Source organism: Canis aureus, chromosome 5, assembly GCF_053574225.1.
Source record: "Canis aureus isolate CA01 chromosome 5, VMU_Caureus_v.1.0, whole genome shotgun sequence".
NCBI lineage: Eukaryota > Metazoa > Chordata > Mammalia > Carnivora > Canidae > Canis > Canis aureus.
Genome location: NC_135615.1, coordinates 50,568,131 through 50,588,871, shown reverse-complemented (window position 1 = coordinate 50,588,871; position 20,741 = coordinate 50,568,131). Strand labels below are relative to the sequence as shown.

Below are 20,741 nucleotides of genomic sequence, written 5' to 3'. Positions count from 1 at the left end.
CATGGGAGGCTTAAAATGATATAAGAGTTTCCACAGCCTGGGTCTGATGTTGGAAAGTATGCCATCAGAATCCTCCTCTCTGAGGAAAATACAGGTGAAAAGAGAAGCCTCGTGACCCCTTATACATCTGCCTGGAGAGATCCTTTGAGCCTACCAGTGACTTGTTTGTATGTGGGCTAATTATTAATGCACCCTCAAACCTAATTCTCTACCTTCCTTTAACTTGGGAACCAGAAACACTACATTTTTGAAATCTAGGAGCCAGAGTGGGGGGTGAGGAATGGAAGGGGAAAATAGGTTTAAGGAAACACCTGTATGTGGAAGTCAGCTCAGGTCCATCCTTTCCCGACTATATTAAGGTAAAGGGTTGACCCCTAAGAGTAAAAAGGAGTCCTGTTCTTTAAAGAAAGGAAACCAAGAAAAATAAGGCCATTTGTGTGAGAATGAGCATTCATGAACAATGTTCTGCAAATATTAGCATTTAGGGATCACCCAGAGAAGCCCTCAAAACTCTGCCCACTGCCCTGAAATAAAGTATAAACAGCTTCTATACCTGTATCTCCTGTCAGCAATTTTGCCCAATTGCCCAGTTTTTTAGGTTGTTTTCTTTACATATTTCAGAAGGAAGTTAACCTTACTAAATATTTAAATTAGTGGCATTCATCAGTTTTCATGGAATTCTGTAGTCTCCCACTAAACTGGCTTTGTATTTTAGCCTCTTGAGTCTTTGCATTTGTGAAATGGTCGGAGGCAGAAGGTGGTTGAGAATTGAGAATATCATGATCTGGAAGGTCTCTAGTTTCAGCTTAATACTGCTTTCCCATAAATACCCACTGTGATGACATCACCTTCCAATTGTAGAGCACTTAGGAGTTGGCAAAATTTATTTTTCATTTGATCCTTAAGGTAATCTCAAGATAATCCAGTATATTTTCTCAATTTTATAGAGAAGAAACCTAAAAACTGCAGTTCACATAGGGCATAGGTTGAACAGAACACACTCTGGTCAAGAGGAAAAAAAGTGGCCTAGACACTGACTTGGTTCAAAGGGTGAAGAAGCTAAGACTCATTGTTCCTTTAAAAAGATCTTCCTTGGAACATAACCAGTGGCCCTTCTTTCCATGACATCTAAATAAAAATGAAAATCATAGGTAGATAGGATGGACCCCAATTCTCTGACAGTGTGACTCTTTTTCCTTCTCTGCTCATGACAGACTGGAGGCAGGGCTGGAGTGTGGGGATATGCAAGCCTTCGTGTCTCCAGTTTGCTTTGTAGAAGTAGTTGGTCCAGCCTGAAGCTTAAATTACATGTTAGTGAAGATAAATGGAATGTCCACACAGGTTGTAGATTTGTGTTGGGTTTTTAGAAGTCAAACAATTCAGGCATTACCTAGACCTTGAAGTGAGAAGAGAGTAGACTGTTGGACATTCCCCTTTGTGCTTACTAGCTGTGTAACTCCGTGAAGACTTGACCTCCAAGTGTGTTAATATTGTCATCAATAAGAGTGGAATAATAGTGTTAAAAACCTCAAAGTCATTACGAAGATGAAGCAATTAAGAAGTATGAAGTGCTGAAATCACTGTCTAGTACACAGCCTGTGCTAAATATACATCCACTGGTCCAAGAGTAAGTTAGTAGTTCTTGGCTATTTCCTCTGTTGGACCTGAGTTCAGTGACTGACGTATATTATTGCATTTGATTCTCAATACCATCCCTGAGGTAGGGACTATTTTTATCCTCATTTCATAGAGAAGAAAATGGTAGAGAGATAAAATAATTAACCTCATATTCACACAGCCAATAAGTGGCAGCTCATCACTTAAAATCATACCCTCAATTTCTATGCTAATTTTTTTTTTTTCTGATAGAAGCACCTTAGAACCACAGCAGATAGAATTGAGAAGCCCTGTCATAGAGTATTCTGGACATGTAAGCTGACAAAAGTAACCTTTACATTGCACACCTTGCCCTGAAAATAAATGGCTTATATTATCGATATGATCTTAAGTCTGTAGTATATCATTGCAGGAGACAAACTTCTAGGTGTCATTTTTAAAAATGTGGTGACTGATTTCATTGTAATTATTCAGAATGAAAATGTTTAGCACTGATGATTTTTAATGTTAAAAATGAGTTCTATTAGAATCAAAAGAATGCATGTTCTCAGTAGAGGACAGATGCCTGGAATAAATTTGGATTTTAATGAGGTGGAATGATCCAGCTATTTGTATTGTTTCTTTTCATTGTGCACTGTATGTTAAAATGCTTTATAATTACCATTTATGTTCTCTTTAGACCTCCTACAAGCTTAATATTTACACTATTTTTTTAGCAAGAAAGATGGTTTCTTGAATACACAGGTTTTCAAAGTTTAATGCAGGGTAGTCTTTGGGAAAGCACAAGTTTTAGAAAACTTAGATCCAGGTTTAAATTAAATATCCTTGAGCAGGGGCTGGGTGGCTCAGTCAGTTGAGCATCTGCCTTCGGCTCACATCATGATCCCCGGGTCCTGGGATCAAGCCCCACATTGGGCTCCTTGGTCAATAGGTAGTCTGCTTCTCCCTCTCCCTCTGCCTCTCACTCCCCCTGCTTGTGTTATCTCTCTCTCTGTCAAATAAATAAATCTTAAATAAATATCCTTAAGCAAAGGACTTAAACTATTTGATTCTGTTGTCTTATTTATTTTAAAAAAATGTTTTAGCTTCAGCGAGAAAGCCTGTGTCAAACACAAATACCGTATTAGGCACTGTATAATGCTCTCATAAAAGCCATTGCTTTTTAGGCAGGTCTATGTAACAGAACAGGAATTATTGTAATCCTCTCTCCCTTAAGGTTCTTAGAAAAAGCAAAATAGTATGATCCTTTCCCTCTTTCCCCTCATCTATCTATAAAGAAAAAACTTAATATTTCTATCAAGGTATTTATATATATGGTATCGATACACATCAATACAAAATGGCTTTATCTAAATCATTCTCAATAATAACTAGTTACTATTGGTTATTATGGCATTTATCATATGTAAATCACTGACCTCTATAACAGGATTAAAGGGTTACTGCTCCTGGCACTCTGAGTGCGATTATTTGGATTTTTCCCCCACAGGTGGGGGACCTATGTGCTGACTGGCCAAAACTTCTCCCCTATGGGAAGAAGCTTGCTGTCAACTGTGTGGCTATGAACTCTGATGACTATTTAAAAATAAATCATTAGACCATGGAAGTCTTGACTTTTGGTTAAAACTTGAAGGGTAAAAACGTAACAAAAGAACATTTTGTTTACTGGCAGATCTGTTATCTTTGAGACACTGACAAACGTGCTTCCCTTGGCCTACCCCATCTTCTTAGTACAGTGACTTATTCTGACATTGTCAGACTAATCAAAGAATCTGATCTTTGCCAGAAGACAAAACAAATGTTATTAACTCTACCCTCGAGGGAGAGACAGCTTGCTAGAAGAATATCAGGGCTTTGTCTCATGGGTCAGAGCTTTTATCATTTCATTGAATCTTTGACTAATACACCTGTACTTTGACAGAGCTGAAGCTGAAGTTTGGAAGGGAATACTTGGATTCTTGGAAGAAAGATTTCCACTGAGTGATCTAGTAGGACCTCAGTTTAACTTTCAAGTGCTTTCCAAGGCCTGTAGCTATGCAAGGATAGTAATTTCAAGGCCCTGGTATTTTGAAACTTTAGTAGTTTTCCAAATTTTTATTCCCTTATAGCATATTATGTTTGATCAACGTGTGAACAGCTGCCTGTAGGGAGACACTTTGTCTCTAGTGTTTTGATTAATCTAGGCTTCTCTCTCGATGTCTGTGTAGTGATCATCTGTTTCCATTTCATTAAATATCTGTGGATACCCTTTTTGCATTTTTAATAGTTAGTTCCCTCCTTTGAGAAAGGGTTTTTGTTGTTGTGTTGTTGTTTCATCTTATTGAAAGAATCTGATAGCATAATTAGGAAGTCTTCTCCAACAGCTGTTGGAAATAATAATTGGCAGTTGGGACATGTCTGGAATGAGTGGAAGGGCAGGAGGTCATAGGTATGATGAGAACATTATGCCTTGGGACCTAAACTTACACCCTAAGGTTGACAGAAAAATCCAAATAATCGCACTCAGAGTGCCAGGAGCAGTAACCCTTTCATCCTGTTGTAGAGGTCAGTGATTTACATATGATAAATGCCATAATCTCTGGGTGAACTGAGGTCATGTGCTGCCCTGTCCCTTGCCTTTGTTTAAAAATGATAAGTAGTCTAATTCAGTTTCTGAAAAAGGTCTATTTTTGATGTACATAATTATCTTAGGTATGTATCTAGACTCTTACCTAAATACACAATAGTTGGCCAACAAATGGTAGTTGAACTTCCCACCATTGGCATTCAGAAATTAGGCTGTAGTTCAGAAGCTTTCTAAATTTTATCTTGACACAAAAGTGCTGAGTACTTTCTCTGGCTGGAGTGCTTTGAACTAACTGTGTGCCTTTGATCTCATGGTCTTATAGTGTCTTCGCCGTATTTTCTCATTTAGACACATGGCTGCCTTAGGAGATGGAAGGAGAAGAATGGCGGCAATCCTTTGTAGATAAGGACTTGGAATGTAGAGAATTTGAAACCATATGAAATAGGGTCAGAGAGATGGTAATAGAAACTAGGATTCCTACACAATCATGGATAACAGACTAAAATATTTTCTACATACCAGGCAAACAGATTTCTCTTGGTTCTAGTACACACTGAGGGTCTCTTGGGCTGGCAAACATGTGGCGGTTACTGTAATCATTCATAAATGTTCAGTTTGGAAGTCCTTCTTTTTAAAAAAAAAAAGATTTTATTTATTTATTCATGAGAGACACAAGAGAGGGAGGCAGAGACAGGCAGAGGGAAAAGCAGGCTCTCCGAGGGGAGCCCAATGTGGGAGTCAATCCCTGGACTCCAGCATGATGCCCTGAGTGGAAAGCAGGCACTCAACCACTGAGCCACCCAGGTGTCCCTTGGTTTGGAAGTCCTGAGCTCAGTTTACCTACGGTGGCAGGAAGACTATGGACATTTTAAGGCTGTCAATACCATGATGACTCAAGCTTTTTCTGACCCCAGAACTATGACAGAATTATCCTTGGAGAGTCTGTACCAGTTAGAGTGATTCATGCTTGCCAATGGAGTGATGATCACTTCCTCCAGAAAAAAAGTTCTGTTTTGACTATCTGTTGCTAATCCTCACACTGCTTTGTGATTCTTCATCCTTGAACTGCTACCCTTCCACAGGTGCTAAAATTATGATGCTTTCTCAGAACTTTGTTCTGAGAAACTTCTGCTTCTTTAATATCTTCATTACTCATGCTGCTGGCAAGTGTTCAAAACTTATACATATTAAAAAATATGTATGTATATATATGTGTGTATATATATATACACACACACATATATATACATACAAAAAAAGGTTTTAATGCATTTTACTAATATAAAGTGTAGCCCATAGTTGACAAATAATGATACTCTTCATTATAAATTCTTGCAGCCAATTGGTTTGCATGGAACACTGTTATTTTTTTATTTTTTATTTTTTTGGCTAAACTCTTGTTACTGATGAACAGTGACTACAAATGGATGTAGTTTCAACATAAATGTTCGTCAATACTTTCATTTAGGTGGAGGAGGAAGGCAAAGTGAAACCATGAATGTATATGTCAGAATCAGGCTTAACTTTTAATGACATGAATGACTTCTTTGCTAAATCAGATTATGGTTTCAAATACCCAGAGAATAGTTCCCTAAATCTTTGTGCTACTATGAAATGGCTGTAGATGTGTAACCATTTACAGGTCTTGCACTCCTATAAGTTTAATCTGAATTATTTTCTCAAGTCTAAACCAAGATTTGGCAAACTTTCTTAAAGATCCAGGTGGCAAACATTTCAAATTTAGTGCCATATGGTTTCTCTTAGAGTTTTTCCATGCTGTCATTATAACGGAGCCACAGAAGATATCACTTATTATTGACTATATTCCAGTAAAACTTTATCTGCAGCTATAGGCAATGAGTGGAAAACAGTTTGTCTGGACAAGTAACAAAACAATAAGTTGAACCCTGATATGTAGCATTATGTTTCCATATTGTAAAAACTCCATTACAGTCACTTTCATACTACCAATGCATTGTTACTAAATGGGGACTTGGGAAGAGATGTGCCATAGCATGCCTCTATGTAATGTTTCAACCATACAGATAAAATAGGTGGGAATTACCTCAAATGTATGGGTAATAAAATGCAGTACAGTCCAGAGGAAATGAGGGATTTTGAATAAGTATTGTTTTTGGTTTTAATTCTGGGCCTTAACCTCATATAGTCAAATATAAGTTGAATACAAGTTTTACAATCAGCTTTCAGAATTTCTGAAAATTGTGGAACTGTTTCTTGTGAGCTCTTTCTACCACCCCTTTTCCCTGGCAAGTTTTATTGTTTCCCATTGCAGTTTTATTGTTTCATTTTCCTTACCATGGCCCTGGGAAGTGGGACCCGTAAATTCATTCCATGCACATTTTATTAGCTGCCATTTGTGCAGACACTCTCTTGTCATTTTCTTGATTCCTCTTTTTTACTCTTAGTGGAATTTTCAACTTTGCTGTAAAAAAGACTGAACCTTTGAAAATGGGCCCCATTCTGACCAATGGATCACCCTCCCATTATGACTTGGATGTGACTTCAGCTGCCCTGTGGATGATTCCATCAAGAATCCAAATTTCTGTAATTCTTAAGGCTTTTGCCTACCATTCTAACAATCCACTTCCATGTGTGTATCCTAAACTTAACTCCATGAATAGCTCATTATCTTGAACTTTGATACCTTACTTTGTGATTGAAACCATAAATGATATTACCTTTACAAACTTAGGATGCTTAACTTTCAAGTACACAAAAATGGAAATGCTTGATCTTTTCCTTGCAATCAACCTGTTGGTATTCACTTTCTGACTCCTCATGGCTGACTGGTGTTATTTTAAGTAGTCTCATCAGTGTCTCTAGGATGTCATCTTCTTGATCTACTGCCATAGTTTGAAAAATGAAGTCTTGGCTCTCTATAACCATTTTCCCACCTTTCTATCTCTATTGTTGATCACAGATGGTGTGTGATATAAAAAGTCATGAATTTCCTATTTAGTTACCCCATTCCATTTTCTTAGTGAATAATTTATTAAAATTCACTCAGTTTCCCATTCCATATGGCCTATGTTCCAAGCCTGAACCTCTATTCTCAAGAAAATGATTCTATCCCTGTCTCTCAATTTCAAGCTGGCAAGGTGAGTGAAGTTGCTGTGCGAGAGCATGAGTCAGTTCTCTTGGAAAAGTTGTCTTATTCTGACCCATCTACTCCTAGGGAGAGCTGAAGATTGAATCTCAAGGCCTAAATAGACTGAGGAGGATATGAAGAGTAGAATCTTGAAGAAGGGTAAGTAAGAAATAGACCATGACCCACTTTGCCCCTAGGGTTGTGTCCTTGGCCTGCTCATCTTTCACTCTGTAGACTGTTGCTGAGCAATTACATTGATGATTTTAGCTTTAGCCTGAAAGCTCATGACATCTTAATTTCTCCTTTCCTTCTCTTGGGCTTCAGAATTTTATTGGTAACTACACATCTTTATCTGCAATCTCCAAAAGCAAAATAAACTTGACAGGTTTGTTTCCAAAAACGATGTTTATGTACTTCAGCCTTCCTGAGACTGCACTTTGTTTGGAAATTCTCTTGGTGAGAGGCAAGGTAGACAGCAGGCAGTACCCTTTACTCCTCCTTCACCCCCATCTCCCCATGTCCATTGGTTTCTAATTGCAGAAAACTGCACCTCATAAAATCTTTGATCTGTTTCCCCCTTCCTGTCATGTATGGTTTCTCCTTTAGTTGAATGATTCTTGGGTCCTCACATTGGCTTAGCAACAGACTCCTCACCTACTTGACTGACCCTCAGTGACATTGTTAGAGTGGTGCCCCAACATGCAAATCCCAAATTCTCTTTTAATCACCATTTACAGATTATTCAGATGTCCAAAGAGGACTCTGTCATAGTTCTGGGTAGTCCCTCTTCTGGGGTCTTTGTTTTGTAGGATCAATTCTTATATGATTTTTACATTATCAAATCTACCACACTTGAGTAAGAATAGAAAACATTTGAAGTAACAGGTACATCCAGCACCTGGGCTGTAGTACATCCAGCACTTGGGCTGTACAAGGTTTGTAGTAGGCAGAAAGTTGAAGGTTTCCCTGTCTGGCTCTTGGCGTTCTACTCTAGGAAGTACACAGAATGCTTTTTCCAATTTTCTCCTCTTCTGTTGCTAAATGCAGGTCAAGATTTTAATCTCGGGGGAAAAAAAGCAGTAAGTAGGTAATAAAATACATTCTGAGAGCTCATTTTCATTGTAATTGTGTATATAAATTAAAAAGCATCACAGGGATCACCATATCAGAGAAAGAGGTAAAATGTTAGAGATGCCACCCACATGGAGCAGAGGTGACATGGGTGAAGATTCTGGAGACAGAAAATTGTGCCAGGATTTCAAAATAACAATCTGCCTAGGGATGGGAAAGGGGATTCTGTACCTACAAAGTAGGCTGAGAGCAGGAACAAAGGTAATATAAATATACTTCTGAGAATAAGAAAGAAAGAAAGGGAGGAGTATTTCAAAATTACTTCATATTAAGAGAAGAGGAACAGCATTTACAAGGTCCAAGGGATGAACTTTCTTATAAAAATTGCCTGTAGACTCAAATTGGGCAGGTGAAGCTGTAGAGAAAGCAGGGTGTTGGGAATGATGAATCACAAATAGATGGTATGGGCTAGAGGGACAGAGTTCATCAGAATAAGGTGCAAAATGAGATGATTGATGGGTAAAATTGATAATAACAAATAAAAAATCACTTAGAGGGCAGAGAAGAGTAGACCTGCCTTTGAAGAAAAACATATTTTTAAATGTGAGCGAAAACTTCTACTATATCCTGGACAAAAAGTTCACTTAAGAGAAAGGGGTAGAAGAGAAGATCACAGATAAGGATGAGAAAGACGAGTCAAATTTCTTACAGCTTCTCTTTTCTGAAAGAACCTAGAACAGAGAAGACAGAAATAGGAAAATTGCCACCTATTTTGTATGGTTACTAAGTGAAAAAACGAAAAACAATGGACTATACTTGAACATTCTGTTTTGAGCCTCAAGAAGATGGATATTCTATGAAAAATAACAACAAAGGATACATTATAAAACAGAATATATACATATTTATTTTGACAGGGAGTGGGATTTATTGGTAGGCATGAATAAGGAGGGGACAGCACCAAAGTTCTCATGAATACAAAGTCCCCCATTTGTCCAAGGGGCCATGATTAGGGATGTATTCCACCCTCTAGTCATCTGAGATGAGCAGCTTTTCAGCCACCATGCCTTCGAATTCATCAGCACTAAACTTAATAAATCCTCACTTTTTGAAAATATGGATCTGCTGGTGGTCAGACAACTTGAACTTGGCCTTGCATAGGGCCTCCATCACAGGCTCATTGTTCTGTAAGTCGGTACTGATGGACATGATGACTTGGCCAATGGGGACCCCCGCCACTATGGGGCTTTTGAAAGGTACCCTGTGTACCTGTCTGGAGACTATCAGCCCCAGCACTGGTCAACACCTTATTTATTGCATAATACATAATAAAATATAATATTCCTTGAATACATAATATTTAATGTTTGCCCAATTATAAAATCTATAAGCATTTATGTAAAAGTGAAAAAAACTTACCTATGGTGATCATCTGAGGGAAGGCTTGGAGAAGTTTAATCCCCACCCCAATAATTTCCAGTGAGTTGCCAAGCAGCCTAACATAAAGACAAAAATCATTAATATCCTTGCAGTGCCATTATGGTTTTAAGCCCCAAACACCCTCTCCATGACCCATCTCCACCCCTACTAGATTGTAGGACCCACTGCTTCCTTCTAGTGAAAACATCCTGAAGTTAACACTCTTAAAGATCTTGTGAACCACAGGGAAATGGGAACCAAGAAAATAAATGAAGAATGGGAACGTTATAGAAAAATGACTGGTGGTAAATGCTGAGAAGTAAGGCATTGAGTTTATTCACTCTCTGTAGATATTTATTGAGTGCCTTTTACATGAGAGCCACTGTTTTAGGAACTAAGAAGGCAATACCTAGCAAAAGACAAGGCCTCTGTCTCATGGAGAAAAGAGATAAGACCAGGAGACTCTATTTTAATGCTCTTAGGTATGGGACATCTACATGTTTCTGAGAAAACTTCAATAGGTATTAAGCACATTTCAACATGTCACAAAGGTGATGATTAGACCTTGGATTTTTTGTTTTGTTTTGTTTTGCTTTCCAGTTTTCTTTTTTAGACTTTCAAGACTTGTCTTTAGGGGGAAGAAACACTAGAAGCTTTAGCACTTCCAGCTTAGAGTCCTCTGTTTGCCCACAGGTTTGCCAGGGTCAGACACTCCCAAAACAGTGCTGTCTCCTGACTGAGTTTACTTATTAGGAGATACAAAACCATCAGTGCAGTGTTTTACAGGCCTCAGGCCCGAGTCGATTAGACATGAAGTTGGAATGGCTTCAAGTCAGCTCAAAAGGAGAGTGTCCCCTTGATCATTCAGGGAAGTAGTTTAAATGCTTAAGACACTGTCCTCAAAAGGCAAATCTTGGCTTTGCCACATTCTGGGTGATTGCTGTGGAGAAATTAACTCCTCCTATTTGTCATTTAATCCCTGTGCACAAGAAAATACTATATGTGATAATAAATGAATAGTTGTTGGAATTACTTCTGTGGCACAGTGTCCACATTTATTAAATGTCCTTATTTATAACCAGTGCTAACTCTTGGTCTGAAGGATACGGAATAATTTCCTTGCCCAAATTATTTTCAGCCTTTTGTGGTTGCTTTTGGGAGCAAGAGAAATACATAGAAATAGGTATATATGGAAAACAGCTTTCAAAATCATTTAGAGAAGAAGAATGAATCCTTCCTTTAGAGCATGAGTTTGCAACTCATGACCCACAACCAATAAAATACACAACCCAGCATGATTTTGACTATTTGGTGAACATTTAGGTTTGTACTGAGTGATGAGTGCTTAGTAATTAGCAAGAAGACTTAAATTTTTTGAGTTTTTATAATTGGGTAATTAACACTGTACTTAAATAAAAGTTGCTTTGTGTAGGAGTCCATGCAATGAGTTTTTTTCTTCTCTATATGGATTCTGTGGCATGGCTGTAGATTTTCTTTTCCCCCCCCAAAGCTATCAAGTTCTGGGCAACTTGCTGTGCCCTCTGGAAGTTTTTATATTTTTTATGTTAAATTGAAATTTTAAAGGATAAATGCATTTTCCTTTTACAAAAAAAAGGACTTGTGTAAGATCCTAGCGTCCGGGAGAAAATACAGCTATAGTTTAGTGTTGTTTCACTCAAAATAAGAAAAATAATTAAATGTGGGATTTAGGAGTATGGTCGCTTTGATGCTATTTTAAGATGATTTGCTTTGGAATAGAAAAGAGGTTTGATTGAAATGATTTGTTTGTTCCCAAATGCCTTGTTTCTGACATGGGTGAATAAAGTTTTTCCAATTCTATGTTTTTCAAAGTAGACACTGAGACTAACTTTCCCCTATTTAGTGTGGCGAGGATACATTTTATTTTATTTTTTTTTAAAGATTTTATTTATTCATGACAGAGAGAGAGAGAGAGAGAGGCAGAGACAGGCAGAGGGAGAAGCAGGCTCCATGCAGGGAGCCTGATGTGGGACTCGATCCTGGGGCCCCAGGATCACACCCCGGGCTGAAGGCGGCGCTAAACCACTAGGCCACCGGGGCTGCCCGAGAGGATACATTTTAAAAATGATTTTTTAAAGAGCCTCTAACCTAGACTACGTGTCCATAAGTATGCGTGTGATGATATTTACTAAAGATTGTGCCTATGATTTGTTTATCTCCAATCCTTGCATTTTGTATAAATACTATGTCCAGTCAGAATAGCCTAAAACAGCCAGAGATGGTCCAAAATGAATCCTTCCGTTAGAGCATGAGTTTGCAACTCATGACCCACAAACCAAGTCTGGGTCAGTGTTTCGTCTGTTCACATACTACTTATGGCTGCTTTGGTGCTGCAGCATCCAGTGGCTGTGAAAGAACTGGCATGGCCTCTAAAGCCTAAGGCAGGCACTGTCTGGCCCTTAACAGGAAGAAGTTTGCTCATCTTGAGATCCTCTGCTTGTCAGGGAAGAAGTTCTAGAATGAAAAGTAATGAGAGGTTGACAGAGAGGGCAATGGTAAAAGAAGCATGGGGCCCAGATCAACTTCTCACCTCCGATGTCTCCCCCAGGGAAGGGGAGAGAAAACAGAGGGATGCTAGGGAAATGAACCAGCCCCCATGGGGGGGGGGGCGTGAGGAGCAAGTGTGAGGCCAGGAGGATGCCAGGACCCGCTCTTTGATTTCCAGACTTCAACAGCTCTCCTTGGGCCTCCTGTTCTCATCAGGATGTTGATTGGCTCTCAGGACAGACCAAATCAGGATCAATGTTAGAAGAGGTAAGACCTCCCCTGGGTCAAGGACTTGAGTGTGTCCCTGTTTTCTTCCTGTATCTTTTTCAGCTTGATCTAGTCTCCTTTCTGGATTTTCTCCATTTCTCTCTCTTTTTCTGTTGGTCCCAGGTCATTCCTTTTACTATACACATTCCCCTGTGTCATGTCATACCCTCCGAGAGCTTTATGTGCTGCCTCTGTGACTCCCTCTCAGGGTTGTACTGTTCTTTATCTAAGTGTAGTAGGCTGTATTACTCTTGTCTCCTAAGTAAGGTTGTACACCCCTGTACCACCAGCCAAAACCAGTTATGGAGTCAAGGGAATATGAGTAGATGTGATACATACTGTGTCTGAGTGGAAACTTGTAAGTTTTAAGTGTGGTTTGGCTTGGCTCCTCATGCTTGAACCTTGTGCTACTGCCAGAGCAGGTCTCAGATGGGGTTGTTCCTTCTGACCATGTTCTGGAGAAGACCTTCAGCCCATCCTGTAACAGGTCTGATGATTTCATCGTTCATTGTTGGGAGCCACTAGGATTTTGGGGGGGGGGGGTGATGGTTACACAAAAAAGCTGCTAATTAGCAAAACTTTGGCTAGATGGTTGTTCTTAGATATTTTTTCAGATGTCTCAAAGTCAAAATTTCCAAAGTTGAAATGGCCCTACTTGAGATCACCCACAGACATTTTTGTGATCAGTAGTGAAAGCTACCTTCAGCCAGTTCCCCAGCCAAAACAATAACACAACATTTCCCTAAGGTCTAATTGACTTTATTAATTCATGCATCAGGCAACATTCCATCTAGCAAGTAGAAGGGGACTATCTGAAGTGAAACCAGTTTTTAAAGGTAGAGGACATTAAAGAAGAGGAAGGCAATTTATTGGCAAGAAGTGCATTGTTGAGTCCTAAGGGGAGCATGAAAGGGTTTATCAGGAAATTTCCTAGTACTAACCAGGAACTCCATATTGGGTTCAAAGGTTCCACTGTTGGGAGTTTGAAATTGCAGTGAGGTTAAGAATTAAATCTTGGTTTACTGGCTTGGGGCCTCAACTCAGTGGTAGCATTGTAGCTTTCTTTTAACAATAGCTACTGTGTTAAAAGATCACTACTATGCACCAAATATATGGAAGCAGATAAAAAAGACAAAATTGGTATTGCCACAGAGTAGAGGATGTTTCTTTGAAGGCAAACAATAAAAGAATTCCCCATGTACATATTTTAGGAACATGTATGGGAAAATGTAATAAAAACTGTACAGGTGGGATGCCTGGGTGGCTCAGAGTTTGAGCATCTGCCTTTGGCTCAGATCCTGATCCTGGGGTCCTGGGATCAAGTCCCCCATTGAGCTCCCTGCAGGGAGCCTGCTTCACCTTCTGCCTGTGTGTCTGCCTCTCTCATGAATAAATAAAATCTTTTTTTTTTTTTTTAAAGAAACTGTATAGGCATTAGAAAAATTCACAGTTCTAGGAAAATGCATGGATTAATGGGAAAGCATATACCTGAGGACCTCTGGTCAATTCATGAGTGGTCAGTACCTCTCAATCCTGTTTCTTTCTTGACACCTCCTCTGTTCCTGTTCTTTCTTTGGGTTCATGTCCTGGTTCACTCCAATTATGACAAGATTCCATCTTACTTGACTTTTCTGCAAGCTATCTCCCCTGTAGCAACATGACTTAGCTGAACCAACAGTTCTTTTTATATCATCTTCATAATAAAATGGTCCCCTATTTCCTTCCCGATGGTGGGCATACTGAGCATGGAACACAGGATCTTGTGACCCCCTGACTACCTGCTTATACAGTTTTATCTCTTGCCATATCTTCCTCCACTTGTGATTCAATGCTAGTGAACTAGTAACTGTTTTCTGTATATAGAGTACTGTCAAACACTTAATTCATTTTGAATAAGAAAGGTCAGGAACATGCCTATCTGGTTCTTCAAATGGTTAGTCCTTAACTCACCTTGGACAAACATATCAGAGGTCATTTCTGCTGGGCAACTTTCTATAGCTGTAGACAGAAACAGCATTCCTTGCCCTTTATCCCACTTCTCCCTAAGTTGTATTGGGTGACCCTCTAATAGGCTCCTGCTCTAGTCTCGGTCTGTCTCTATCCACGGTACTGATCAAATGGAATTGTGTTGTCTACAGATCTTTGTATTTTCTGGTCATTGGATGTTCTCTCAAACTCCTTTCATGTCTCTCCACTCTTCCTTAAATACTCTCCCCACTTATACACTCCTTAATAAATTCTACTCTTTGAAAGTGACCCTGAGGGTACTGATTGGATTTCACTTGGGGAAAAGGGGCAGAAGTGGCTGAGGAGAGGTAAATATGACTATAGATCTTCAATTCCAGGCTATTTTATAAAATTAGACCCACATGTTTAAAAAAAACATAACCATGGTAATCTTTAAGATCATTCTGAGCCATTTTTGGATGCTGCTTGTAAAGGACATAGCTCCTATGCAAAGAATGAATCTGATGTTAAGATGGTAGGTGTTTAAAAATTTCTTGATCTATTAGTCAAAATCTTTTATAAAGATAAATATGTAATTTAATTTAAAAATGTAAAAAGGTGTCCAATATTAAGTATATTATGTATATGTATATTAAGTATATTAAGTATAAAAAGGTATCCAATCTTAAGTATATTATGAGAATGGATCTCTTAATATATTTCTGACAAAAGTTTCTTAATCTATTAGTCAAAATCTTTTATAAAGATAAATATGTAATTTAATTTAAAAAGGTGTCCAGGGCAGCCCAGGTGGCTTAGCCATTTAGCGCCACCTTCAGCTGAGGGCATGATCCTGGAGACCCAGAATAGAGTCCCACATCGGGCTCCCTGCATGGAGCCTGATTCTCCCTCTGCCTGTGTCTCTGCCTCTCTCTCTCTCTCTCTGTCTCTCATGAATAAATAAATAAAAATCTTAAAAAGTAAAAATAAAAATAAAAAGGTGCCCAATATTAAGTATAGTATGAGAATGGATCTCAACATTTTTCTGACAAATATAAGAATTAAAACAAGAACTGGAAAGTTATTTTCCTCTTAAGAATATTCATGACATTTTCTTCAGTAACTTCTCCAGGAAATGACCTTATATAAAATAATTAAGTATATTAATGTCAAATACTCAAAAGATAAAAATATTAGAGATGACATAATGGGGTTTCACATTTTGTATGTAAATTAAAACTTAGTGTAAATTTGAGTTAAATTAGAAATAAATTAGAAAACATCAGTAGAATGTTATTCCAGTGTCATTACTGAGAATGTATAACAATGATGATAACAAGCATACATTGAACATTCACCAGTGTTGGGAAACAAAGGAAATTCTGTAATATCATTAACTAATAATTAGAGCCTATTACATGACAGGGGCTACATTAGGTATTTGGGATATATAGTTGCCTAAGACCCCAGGTCCTGTCCTCAAATCCATTAATAAGAGAAAGGGTATTTTAAAGGCTATCTAGAATATTATAATAGGCAGCCAGAAGTAGAGAATGACTGACTTGCATTCCATTTTCTGAAGCTACAATGTCAGGATCTCACAGCACACTCAGGTTGATGTTGTCATCCTTGGATAGCTGTATTTATAGATACTTAGAATGTATAACTACTCATGTGGGGGCCATTAGGATACAATAATTTTGCCATGGTGCTATGATACCATGTTGTTACTGCTCAATTTACTCAGAAGACTATTAAGTAGAATAGTGTATTGCTCTAATCCTGTAATGACTTAGAGAATATTACTAATTATAAAACCCAACATACATTAAACACTCTTTGCCTGGCCCTGTTGGAAAGCATTACATATATTGTCTCATGAAGGCCATCTAATGACCTGAAGTTACTATTCTAATTTTTCAAATGTGGCAACAGAGACACAGGAAATTTAGACAATATGTCCAAGATAAAGCCTATTCAATCTGGGACAAAGATGAAATTTCAGTCTAGATCCAGAACCTCTAGTCTTAACCACAATTTTAATTACCTGCGGAAGAAATTGTCTTAGAATAGAAGTTGTCCTTGCTCACTCGTGAGAGACTACAAGAAGCCTAAAGGATAACTTTAAGAGTTCATTTAGAAAGTGCCTATTACTTGTGTTTGTTTTCTTTGACATTAGAAAAACAATTGTGAGCTTCTGTATGTGACTAGACTTGGGATCCTTGGTTTCTTGTACCAGTCTCCAAACTTTAGTTAAAGGGAACTACCCTTCGTCCTAAGATGACATTAATTTTGATTGTAATACTACCCAGTTCAGTCCCACGGCATACGAGTAGATAAGAATAAGGGTACAAATACATTACATTTACTGTATACCAGACACTGTGATACACAGATAAACATATATAAATTTTGATTTCATATTGTACCATTTTATTAACTGGGTAGGTCTTTACTTTTTTTGTAAAATGTATTTTTTTCCCTCAGAAGTTTTGAGAAAAAGATGAAAAGCATTATAAACCTGCAGTAAAAACATTGAGTGGGAAACCATTTGTTAATGAGATAGTTGTAACAAACTTCTGTATGGTGGAAAGCAGAAGAACAGTGATAATGACAGAGCAATGTAGGGGTAAGGTCTAGGGAAGATAGCTGGTTTAGAGACAGAAAGAAGAGAGAAGTAGAGCCAAGAACAGCTCCTTCTCATTTTGCCTTGTTATGGCACATCCACAGTGGCTGTTACAAAACTTGGGTGGGGGAGAATGGAAAGAAGACTTTTCAGTTAGGAAAGAGAACACATGAGTCAAACCAACCCAAACATGATACAGGATCCTTACTTTGTGTGATGGTGTCTCCAATGTAAAGCTCTCTATATTCTGCTATAGGTGAGTGGAGATCCTACAATATCAGCACTGACCTGCTCGTTTGAAACTTGAGTTTACCAATTGATGATACATACAATGCTATTAGAAAATTTTAAATGTAGATGAAGAAAAATGATCATTACTAGATATTAGATGAGCTCTTAAAATAGGAAGGAAAATGGAAAATAAAAATTGACCCTGAAAGAAAAATCAAGGAATAGAGATGAAGATTTCACCTGTTAGGGAAGGATAGATTAATATGTTGCAGGTGGTTGCTCCTAGCAACCAGAATCACCAGATAAAATGACAAATTTACGTATTTGAAGGCATCATAGAGGTAATGAAATAATAATGATAGAAATCAAAATTCCAGAAGAGAACTGATAAGACATGTGCGGATACTCTGTAGCTAACGTTTCTCTGAGATCATTTGCTGACTCTGAGCAGTAGTCTGTGAATCCTCATTCATAAATCAGACTTCAGAGACCTAAAAAATATGACTAATTTTTTCCCCTCTAAGATATTGATCAAATTTGAAGCTGCATGGCCAGAGAATGGTGGTGGTAGTGGTAGCAGAATGATGGATACCAGTTAAGTTGTCCCATATCACATCAAAGAATCATTTGAGGTTGCCTTAAATTGGCAAATAAAATCATGGTACTTACCCATACTTGAAGATGAGGAAGTAGCAATCAGAAGCACCAAACCAAAAACAATTGAAAACGGTTATCATGGGAAAGAAAGCAAAAGCTTACATCAATTTGAAAATTTAAGCTTAAAACTAAAAATTAACACACACAGCTACAAAATAGCAAGTCTATTTATACAAAGAGCTTTTGCAATCTTTAAGTAAACCAATAATCCAAATGATATGTGATAAAGCAGAAAAATAACTTATCTAATTAGTATAGTTTCTGTACTTTGAAGGCCATTGCCAACTGAGGATAAGAGGAGAAAAAAATTTTCCCTTAGAAACTTAGATGCAAAAATCCTCGTAAGGATTAACAAACTAAAAGTACTGTGCTATATAGATCTTATTCCAATGATGCTTTTATAAAAAAAATCCTTTAATTTGCTCCATTAATTCATGAAGAAAGGGGGAAATTATGGTGGACTTTAGTCCCACTTTGCCAGAGAAAATCATGGTTTATTCATATTGCTCTGACATAATAACCAATAGTGCTTTCTTTCACTGTCAAAACTGTCTTGGCTTGGATGATCGAATAAATGCTCACTCTAAGAGAAACCATGTGATTATCTAAATTGTGACATTAAAAGCATTGTGTGAATTTTTAAGTCTTCCCTAGTTAAAACTGTTAGCAAAGAATAGACACTCTTTCAGTCTCAGATGGACTAGAGAAACAGACAGATTGTCTATGTATTCTGCAGCAAAACAAAGCTAGGAATACTTTTATTTCAGGTTGAACTGCCAGGTTTTGTTAAAATTGAGGCTGAAATTAAAATATAAATATATATATATATGTATATTAAAGCACTACAAAGGAAGGAAAAATATCTCCAGTTTGCTTTATAAGATTGTCTAGTGGAAAATTCCAAGGTTATTTATAATTAGCTCTAATAAAAACATTCAATAAGGTTTCCTAAGAAAGCTCGATATTGAAAATCATTTGTATCTCTGTGTTCCAGCAACACACATCTATAAAATTTCAAAAAATACAGTAAACTCAGTAGTCCATTTTTTCCCTTTCTGATGGAGACTGCAAGTCCATGTTTCAGACTCCCTCATAGAGAGGTTGCCTCATGGGTCCTGGTTCAATGAGACAGACTTTTGAGGGATAGACAGAGCTGCCAGTAACCAGTACAGGAGGCCACATACTCCAGATAAATTGGGATGGTAGGGCTGGTGACATCTAGTTCTTTGGCAGTTAGCTACCAGCAAGGTTCTGTGGTCAGTCCCTAGTGTTTCAGCATCCTTGTGAAGATGCAGCAGTAGTAGCAGGAGATTTCCTTTTTTAAGAACCCTGTGGGCTGGCCTTCCTGTGGTCATGTTCCTCTTGACAGGAACATTAAGCTTGGTTCTCTGGCCCTCCACTTCTATGAGCTATCTAGTAATCTTTTAAAAAGTTTTGTTTTCGGATTAAACTATGCAGAGTTTTGTTATCTGCAAAGAAAATGTTTAACAAATACAGATAACCAGAAATAAATTGTACAGAAGATTCATTAAGACTTAGAGTCAGCTGATGAGCATAAGATCTAGACGAGCTGGGAGACCTTATTCAAGGATAAAGGAACTTAACTTTCATAAATATGTATGTTCTTCCCAACTAATGTATAAAGGCAATACAATTACAGTCAAAGGTACAGTGAGATTTTTTTTTTAAACAGATCTTGACAAAGTAATTCAAAAATTGGTTTGGATGAATAAAGTGTCAAAGTAGCAAAGACAATTATAAAGAATAAAGTGAGAGGTATGAGGGATGTTACTAGATCAAGACATCCCTAATGCCTTATTAATTCCCATAGTGCAGTATTAATCCCAGGACAGATGATTGACAAAGGTTGTCAAGATTTTGAGAGGAGTTTAATTTTATTTATTTTTATTTTTTGAATTGAAATTCAATTAATTGACATAATGTATTATTAGTTTCAGAGGTAGAGTTCGGCAATTCATCAGTTTTATATAATACCCAGTGCTCATGAGATCATGTGACTTCCTTAAGGGAGTTTGGCTTTATACAATTATTGTGTAATATCTTGTGAAGTCAAAGATGTGTATAGCTAAAGACAAAGCAAAAAAACAACCCCAGCTATTCGACTAATTCTACTTGTATTCCACCCCCCCGCCCCACCATATGCACAAAGAGAAGTCTCTAACCATGTTTATTAGAGCAGGGTTTTTAAGATAGAGTTCTATGTTAATACTTGGCAAAACCTTAGATGTTGTCAATAAATGGTTATTAATTATGTTTTCAGTTTGAAGTATTTAAAAATTTAAGTAAGTGGTTGCCTCTTAAAAGTGGATCTGGGCTCTTAACTATAGAGAATATGCTGATGTTTACCCGAGGGAATGTGGATAGGAGGATAGGTGAACTAGGGTGCTGTGATGAGCACTGGGTGTTGTATGGAAGTGTTGAATTGCCCTGTTGTCTATCTGAGGCTAATATTACACTGTATGTTAACTAACTGGAATTTTCTGTTGTTGTTATTTGAAAGTTTTTATTCAAACATTAGCAACAAAAACCCAAACCAACCAAAAAAACTGTGGGTCTGGGCCTGGGGAAATGGGATATGAAAGATAATTTTCATTATGGTATTTACACTTCTCTTTCATTTTTTCAAATACATATATTACTTTAGTATTTAGTTTATAATTTGTATTTTTTCATTATTTGCTTGA

At 37.7% G+C, this 20,741-nt stretch overlaps 2 long non-coding RNA genes across 2 annotated transcripts in view; one reads left to right on the top strand and one right to left on the bottom strand.

Annotated features, from left to right (window-relative positions):
- LOC144313440 (uncharacterized) overlaps window positions 1–20,741 on the top strand; it is a 71,397-nt gene that overhangs the window by 7,162 nt on the left and 43,494 nt on the right. Inside the window, exon 2 of the long non-coding RNA XR_013379087.1 lies at window positions 7,380–7,451. This is a non-coding gene — a long non-coding RNA (uncharacterized LOC144313440). The remainder of the gene's footprint in view (window positions 1–7,379; window positions 7,452–20,741) is intronic.
- On the bottom strand, window positions 9,778–14,223 carry LOC144313439 (uncharacterized). The gene is made up of 3 exons (XR_013379086.1): window positions 14,100–14,223; window positions 12,915–13,096; window positions 9,778–9,859 (listed from the first exon to the last, which is right to left on the bottom strand). It is a non-coding gene; the product is annotated as an uncharacterized LOC144313439 (long non-coding RNA).